The 8,938-nt window shown below is 50.9% G+C and overlaps 1 pseudogene; it reads right to left on the bottom strand.

The window, feature by feature from the left end:
• Positions 1–5,969: 5,969 nt before the first annotated feature.
• LOC123154955 (L-type lectin-domain containing receptor kinase IX.1-like) lies at positions 5,970–8,334 on the bottom strand (annotated as a pseudogene).
• Positions 8,335–8,938: the final 604 nt, after the last annotated feature.

Here is an 8,938-nt window from a genome sequence, read left to right as displayed (position 1 = left end):
TGGCGTACTTGGTGGCAATCTCCATCATCCAAGTTAGAGTCATATCTCCTGTCCGACCGAATTTCAGATTCAACTCCCGATACTTAACGCCTTCTTTGAAGGCACAAATTGCTTGGTGATCTAACACATTCTCCACCGTGTGGTGCAACGTGATCCATCTCTGGATATAGTCCCTCAAAGTTTCATTCGGTTTCTGAACGCAACACTGTAATTCTGTCAACCCTGCTGGCTGCTTGCAAGTACCTTCAAATGTTCTGAAAAATATTCGAGCAAGATCTTCCCAACTATAAATACTACCAGGAGCTAACTGATTCAGCCACGCCCTGGCCGAGCCCTCTAGCATCAAAGGAAGGTGCTTCATGGCCACTTCATCGTTGCCGCCACCGATCTGTACAGCCACTTGGTAATCCTCAAGCCAAGTGTCAGGCTTGGACTCACCAGTGAACTTACTGACTCCAGTCGCCAACCTGAAGTTGGGAGGAATCACCGCAACCCTGATGGCTCTGCTGAAGCACTCTGGGCCTGGGACATGCACTCTGTTGCTGGTTGAAAAATCTTTGACAGGGCCTTCTCTATGAGCTCTGTTTCTGTCGACCAGACCCTGAACGAGAATAGATCTCGCATCAAAGCCCGGTACCCTGGAGTCGACTGGAATCCTTCGCCCACCATTGTGAGGGCGTCTGTCATCCTGCTGCCGAGGCATGTATGATCCACTCCTTGGGGGAGGCATGGGCCCTCGACGACGATCATCGTGATCGAGTCGGTGATCATACTGCTCGCGGTTTTTGTACTGATCTCGTCGGTCTCCACGTCCCTCACGCCTAGGGGTGGAAAGTGGTAGCGGATAATCCAAAATATCCGATATTCGTATTCGAGAAAATGCCTATTCATATCCGAAACATCCGCATCCGAACCAAAATAGAAATGAAAATTATCCGTATTCGAATTTATTAAACAAATAAAAAAATAAAATATGGTAGGAGATTTTGACACAAATATGGATATGGAAGTGGATATATCCGTAGCCGAATAAGATTATAGGAGGCAATTTTTAAAATTCTAGGCCAAATATTCATATTATCCAACATAAAAGCCAAATAAGTGGTCAAATTTTACTCTTTATATGATTAAACTTATAAATTATTATGCATTACAATAGTATTTATTCATAAACCTATTTATCATTGACTTATTGTATGTCACAAGTTGATTATTTTAGGTCACATAGCTATCGACTAATTTACTTAAGCAATATGTTGATATTATTCGTATCCGTTCCGAATCAAGAAAATATCCGATACGTATCCGTATTCGAATAATATCCGAGCCGCATCCGTATCCGATAACATCCGTATTCGGATTCGTATTCGTTTTGAAAATATGAAAATGAAAGTGGTAAGAGCACTATTCGATCCGCATCCGATCCGTTTCCACCCCTGCTCACGCCTCGAGGGCGATCTTGGACGGTGAGCCGACTGGACTGTGTATGCAACCACGGATCTGCTGTGAATCCTATTCCGCGACTGAGATACTACTGTATTCTGCTCTCCCGCGGCTCGGAACAAGGCCCGGATCTGCACCAAACCTCGACCAGCTTTTGACTGGGAAGGTTGAATTGACTCTGCTATTCGGGCCGCAGCTGCGAGATTCTGGATTGGAGTTCGGTATACCTGAGTTAGAGGTGGAAAAAGTTGACGTCAACTGGATTCGGGAGAACGCTGCCGAGCACGCTCGTCGAGTGCGCGCTGGGGGTTCTCCAGTCAAGTACTCTCAACCAAGTTGGCCAGGCGCGCCTCCTCCAAGGCCTGGGTCTCAGGAGTTTCTCCAACGATAGGAGTGTGAAGTGCATCCATGTTCCGGCGGCGAAGTTCCTCCCTCCTCTGTGAAGAGAGGGGTTCGGGTCAGTACTCTTCGTGGACACGCGACGGATCGCCGCCACCGTCGCCTCCGTCCTCACGGGTGAAGCCAGGAGGACTACGTGGTCCATTGACCATAAAAACTTCCGCCGCGGGGTCGTTGCTGTCGCACTCGGATGCAGTCTCTACGGAGCCAGTCAAACAGGCCGTAGAGAGTTACGTCGGGCTTGATTTCCGCGTCCTGTGGGTGGCCGATTGGTGAGCCACCGCGTGCCTCACCCACCACTGAAGCCTCGACCGACCGGAACGTTTGCTCCGGCAGGCTGCAGGGAGGGAGGTCGGCACGGGAGCCAACCGATACTGAGTCGACGGCTGTCGTAGGAGGACGCCACGGACGCACGCGCGAAAGTGTGTTACCCCGCGGACGGGGAGCGCCTCGACGTCGAGTGGCGCTTCCTGGAGCCAAGCGGAGTCGTCGGCGATGAATACAAGCGCACCGAGACGGATCTCGTGGCCCTTGGCCAAGCCTCCGCCTGAAACCATGTCGATGGGGATCGGAAAAATCACAACTTCTCCAACAAGTCGCTAAGGCACCTGCCCCATGTTGGGCGCCAACTGTCGTGGTTCTAAGTCTGACAGTAGAATAGGAGGATAGGGATGTAGAGGCAAGATCCTAGCTATGGAGGAGTTGTACACGCGAGGTTTACGAGTTCAGGCCCTTCTCGGAGGAAGTAACAGCCCTACGTCTCGGAGCCCGGAGGCGGTCAATTGGATTATATGCGTGTGAGTTACAGGGGGTGCGGACCCTTGTCCCAGAGGAGGGGGGCGGCTTATATAGAGTTCACCAGACCCCTCCTGCCCTCAGTTAGAAAGTGATTAAGATACATAAAGATGGGAACGTTATTAGTAATGCCTGCAATAAAGATACATAATGACCATTAAAGCTATGACTTAATTCCTGACCGTTGCAGAGTGGAGTGGCTCTAAATCTTCTGGTAGTCAAGTGATTGTCCATATGATCGAGTGTCTTCAAGACTGTCGAGTGAAATATAGCTTCATGGTCGTGATTTTTCTTCGAATGCTTCTGGTTCTTTTAGAGATGTCCTTGGAAAGGGTATCTTGGACAGATCCATGACTCTACCCTAGATATATAGTTTCATCAGTACCCGCTTGGTAACCACACTTATTCACATTTTTATCTTCCGGGCACAGTTTCATGTCCCTTATGAAAACTTGAAAAGGTCGGGGCCTACTCCTTTTGTCCCGTACCAGTGTGGCTGCATCATCAATATAATTAAATACCACGGCCGACGCCCCTTGAAAAATTCCATTATTGTCTCCACAAATGGCGCGGACTGCCCCTCAACCGCCAACTGGTTTTTTCTTTCCGACAAAAGACCAACTGCTAACAAGTGTGACGCCATACGCAGCAACTTGGAAGGCGAGCACTATGATAATGGGCCTTCACACATGACTTGAATGAGATGTTGATATGTACATCACAATATAAAATAGTAGCCCATACAATAATTACAAGAACTATAATTAATAAAAATGAAAGGGACGGATCTCCCCTCTGGTTGCCGACGATAATATCATATGGGGGAGATGAGAGAGACCGAAGACCCGCGTGAATTGGTTTAACAGCTAGGGTTGGGTGCAATTTAAAACAATTGTGTTTTGAAAAAAGTATGTACTAGCATAGAGATTAGAGAAGTACTCCACTATGCATTGGATGTGTACAACGATACTTTTCTAGTAGGGACGGCGACGTCGATTTGTGTCCGCCCTTTTCTTTTCTTTTCTTTTCTTTTCGCGGAGGGAAGTCATGTTCTGCGAGATTTGGCTAGGGGTGGAGGCTTGAATGTGTTTGGTGAGAACATCCCTTCCCTGTCCTAAAAAAATCTTTACAGAAGTATGTACAAAATCGTCGGTACCATGAGCCCTCCGGCAGAACAGATCTCATAAATCCGTCCCCCAAAAACATTTAGAGATGAGCCATTCACGGACAACATCCTCGACAAATACGTCAAAATGTTTGACCGCCCCCAGCCACCGACATGATTCGTGCTTGCAGATTTCCACTGCTGGCCCGTGCCCGCTGACCCCGTGCTTGCGATGGCTAGCGCGCCGCCGCTCCTGGCCGAGGCCTAGGCTTCTCTTTGCCCCTGATCAACAAGCTCAATCGTCGCCTATCCCCGTGGTGGGCATTCATGATGTCTCACGGCAACCATTTGGCGTTCTGTCGTCACATGTTGTCCGCCATCCCTGTGCATACTCTCCCTGCTGTGGCTGTCAACCCTTCCATGCTCAAGCAAAGTAACAAGCTCATCCGCAACTTCCTCTGGTACGGTCGAGAAGACACCAGCAGCGGACATTGCTTTGTCAACTAGCTACAAGTGTGTTGGTCGATCTTGCTTGGGGGACTCGGGATCCCAGAACTCCATCGCTTGGGCATCTCCCTACATGTGCGCTGGCTCTGGATGCAAAGAATGGACTTGACGTGGCCATGGAAACACCTACACATCCCTCGGAGCCCCGAGGTGCAGGCTATCTTCCGGGCCTCCACGACTTGGCTGATTGTGGATGTACGTCCCTGCCGCTTTTGGGAGGATCATTGGATCAACTGGAAATCCATCTCTTAGCACGCACCCCTAGTCTACTTCAAGGTGCCCAAGCTGTTGCGCAAACCATGCTCTATTTGCGACTGCCTCACGCACCGCCCGTGGGTTGCCGACATCCATGGCGCCCTTACCACCGCGGCCGCCATCCAATACATCTCCCTCTGGCGACGGCTGAACCTCCTCAAGCTCTACGGTGAGCCGGACCGGCTCACATGGCGTTGGACTACCTCGGGTACATACCGCCGATCGGCTCGCCCGCCAAGGCCTCCACCACGAGCACAAATGCCTCTTCTGTGACCAAGAGCTAGAAACGATGCAACATACTCTGGTGGGATTCTCCTTCTCTCGCACGGCATGACACGAGATCCTCTCATGGTGCCGATCTACCGCTCGCTTGCTAGGCCACGACGAGGAATTCATCACCTAGCTACCCTCAAACATCAACGACGCCCCACGCCAACTTCGACAAGGCCTCTCTTCTTTGGCTATCCTCTCGGGTTGGTGGCTTTGGAAGCACCACAACAGATGCCTATTCGGCGGCGATCGTCCCTCCATCAGCTGCGTGGTCCATACCATCTAGGAGGAGGCATGGCCCTGGGCACGTGCCGGCGTCACAGGATTAGCACACATCATCCCCGAGACGTAGACCTCTGTAGATTGTGGGAGGCGCGCCCACTGCTCTCTCTCCGCGCCGACAGAGCTTAGTCATGTCATCCATGTGTACGGATTCATCTATGCTACACTTTTGGTCGCTATTAGTAACAAAAGCTCTGTATTTCCGCTCTATCTATCAATGCAAAGATACGTAAAGTTTTGGCGTATTCGCGAAAAAATACCCCTCCAGTTCAATTTGGGCGAGCCTCTTCATCCCCCTATTGCCAATAACAATCTTCACATCAATTTGTTAGTAAAAAAAATTGAGTAACCTTTTGTAGATGTAGTATTACTCTTACATATAATAGGGAGTTCGACCGCAAATATAGAGTAGGACGTTTTGATGACCGGGCTCCATGGATCCCTTTATTTTTGAAAAAAAAATATCAAAATTTAAATTTTTCGGTTTAAAAAAATCTGGAAAATAACATGCAAGTATACAAGGATGAAATAGATATATATGTAAAAATTCAAGATGAAATACCTTAAACAGCTACCTGTATAAATAATACAAAATTCAGGAACTTTGAGTATGAATAGTATCATGTGCTGAAAAGCCTTTTTTCACACAACCTTCATTTCAATGTATTTCGTTCTGAAAATTTACACACATGTACATTATTCCTCCATGTATAGCTGTCTATTTTTTTCTGAATTCTTTTAAACATAAAAGAAATGAATTTCGAATTTTGTAAATGAAGGCCTTCATGGAGCTCGGTCTTCAAAAGCAATTTTAGGCAAACTCACTGCTACATACCAATGACCGCATAGTCACGTTCCTTTTCCTTTTGAGGCACAGATTCGTTTTCTTTGATGAACACTTGAAAAAGGCCCAGACTTTTCCCATACGTACAGATACAAGTTCGACTGAGAATTTAATAGAGAGAAAACAACACGCGAAGTGACGGAACATCATCTTCCCGCGAAACAATGCATACTGGACGTATTAACAAGAAAATTAGTCAAGAACAACAAATCTGGATGAATCAGTTAGCTTGATCCTTGGAATGTCGTAGCAGCGCGGTGGAGGACGACTCGGAGGAAGCAGTGGTGTTGCCGGTGCTGACCGTAGAAGATGGGAACGCAACCGGAGCCGGAGCTGTCAACGGAGAAAGACCCGTACGGGACGGACGATGCAAGACTCGGTGCAGCCATGTACATGTGCTGCGGGAGCGCCGGCAGCCTCGCCTCGTTGGACTGCAGGGCATGCATGGCCTGCGCCATGTTAGGCCGCTCGCTCTGGTCCGGCTGGGCGCACCAGAGCCCGACGACCAGCACCCGCTCCATCCAGCGCTCGTCCGCCTCGTCGCCCCTCAGCCGCTCGTCCGCCGCGTCAAGGATGGCGTCCCTCCCGTACAGGCCCCACACCCAGCTGAGCAGCGTGAAGGATCTCTCCGCGGTCTCGATCACCGGCCGCCGGCCGGAGGCGATCTCCAGGAGGACGACGCCGAAGCTGTACACGTCCGACTCGGTGCTGGGCCGGCGCGTGTTGACGAACTCCGGGTCGATGTACCCGACAGTTCCGAGCACGGCCTTGGTAGTTTGCATTAACCCGGCGCCGTGGTTGATGAGCCGGGCCAACCCGAAGTCCCCGAGCTTGGTGCTCAGCGACGAGTCGAGCATGATGTTGCTGGGCTTGATGTCGCCGTGGACGATGCACTGCTCCCACTCCCCGTGGAGGTAGCGCAGCGCCGATCCCAGGCCGACCATGATGCTGTACCTCTGTGGCCATGTCAGATACGTGCCGTCCTTGCTGTAGAGGTGCTTGTCTAGGCTGCTCTCGGCGACAAGCTCGTAGACAAGGAGGAGCCCCTTGCGGCTGTCACACCAACCCAACAATTGGACAAGGTTGCGATGCTTGAGTCTGCTGATGATCCTCACCTCTGCCTCAAACTCCTTCCTCCCCTGTGACGACGACTCTGCTGACAGCACCTTCACCGCCACCTCTCGACGGTCTTGGTCACCTCCGACGGCGCCTGCGAGTGTGAGTGTGAGGTGACCCCTGTAAACGCTCCCGAAGCCACCTCGCCCGAGCTTCTCCTCCTCCGCGAAGTTGTTTGTTGCGGCGACCAGCTCATGGTACACGTACCGTCTAGGGCCGCCGGCAGCCACACCTCTCTCGAGGTCAGCTCTGTCGTCACACTCTTCTTCGCTGTCCTCATTGTTTGCTCTTCTTCTTTTGTGTCGCCGCCATCCCAGCACAACCGCCGCACAGACCACCAAAAAAAGGAGAGGAACTAGTACGGATACAAGGATTGGTACCAACGTTTTGTGGTTGTTGCTGCTGGTGGTTGGAAAACTTGGAATCGGAAGAGGTTGAGCTTCCTTCTTTGATTCAAGCTGCAAAGTGGTACTGAATGACCATGACAGTATCTGGTGCAGCTCGGTGATGTCGCCAGTCGCCGCAGAGAAGCCCACGGCGACTTCCTCTGGTAAGTATCTTCTCAGATCGACGGTCGCATTGACCTGGTACAAGGCATCGTCGATGAGGAGGTCAAGGGCCAGCATCTTGGAGTCATTCAGGTACTTGATGGTGGCTTCCATAACATGGAGCGACGTGAGGTTCTTGCCTTGTCTCGTCGTGCTCGTGGACGCCGTGGAGTTGACAGAGTTGATGTCGATGCCGACATGGTTCCCGTTGATATCTCCATATCGCGTGTTGAAGAAAGTGTCGAACTCAACGGCCACGATTCGACCGTCGCCTGTACCGTTAGTGTTGGTGAGGAGGAGGCCGAGGCTGCCGCCGTAGCTGTCCCGCGGGATCGCCGAAGGGAAATGGCCGAGGAAGAAGGCCATCCCATCGCCTGTGAGCGGCAGGCTGTCCTTGTCTGGAGTGATTTGGAAGGAGAAGGTGGTGGTGAAGCTAGCCATCTCGCCGGTTGCGTTGCTCCACAGCGGCACTTTGTGCGCGTAGGTCGCCCGGCCGACGCTGTCCTGAATACCCGCACTACGTGTATTTCTGGTCAGCTCGAGGGTCAATGGAGGCGTGCTGATGAATGCATCGCCGGCGACGGCGATGGATGAACCGGCGCTGGGATCGGAGAAGTTGAGGTTGAAGGAGAGCGATAAGGCGCAGCTTGGCGCGAAGTAGAGGTATAGCAACACCAGGAAGACTAGGGTGCTAGGACTAGGACGCCGGCGAGAGGCCATTGCTTGGGCTTGGTGTTTGGGAAGGAGGCAAGCTTGTGCAACGGAGATGTGTAGCTCATCGACATTTCTAGTCGAGACCACAAGTGGAATATTGTCGCCGCACGCGAATTAGAGACCAAGTGGACAAGTTGAGTGGCTCGTGGGGCCAGGATGTTTGAGATGGTCTCATGGATCTCAGGACGGGACGACTTGACCCAAGCGAGTTCTTTGTGTCTTTCTTTTGTTTTTGCGCTATGGGCCAAAAGGGGTAGGCCCCATTCACGTGCTATAGTTTTTCATTCCTGCACTTGGATGGACTAAAAAAAAGCTAGTACATTTGGATTAGAGTCCGACTTGTCTCCATCATGTAGCAACACAAGCGGTGCCTCAAAATGAATAAACAACTGCTACAAACGCGACACGGGCAGCAACTTGAAAGGATATCACAATGATTGGTACTACTAGTTCGTGTTTGGTAGACTGCGGGCTGTGTGGGTACAAGAAAACCATGATTAGTTGCATGCAGGGAGGTCTGGCTCGCACGCGCATCAACTTTAAATCAACAGCAGTGCTATGCAGACGACGGATTCATGCACGATTCAGACACGACAAGCACCTAGACCATTGTATTGCCTCATTTCCTTGATCTGTGTGGCTTCTAATCATGTCGTGCAC

This window comes from Triticum aestivum, chromosome 7A (genome assembly GCF_018294505.1).
Source record: "Triticum aestivum cultivar Chinese Spring chromosome 7A, IWGSC CS RefSeq v2.1, whole genome shotgun sequence".
NCBI lineage: Eukaryota > Viridiplantae > Streptophyta > Magnoliopsida > Poales > Poaceae > Triticum > Triticum aestivum.
Note: the sequence above shows the minus strand (reverse complement) of the source record. Positions and strands in the feature narration are given on the sequence as shown.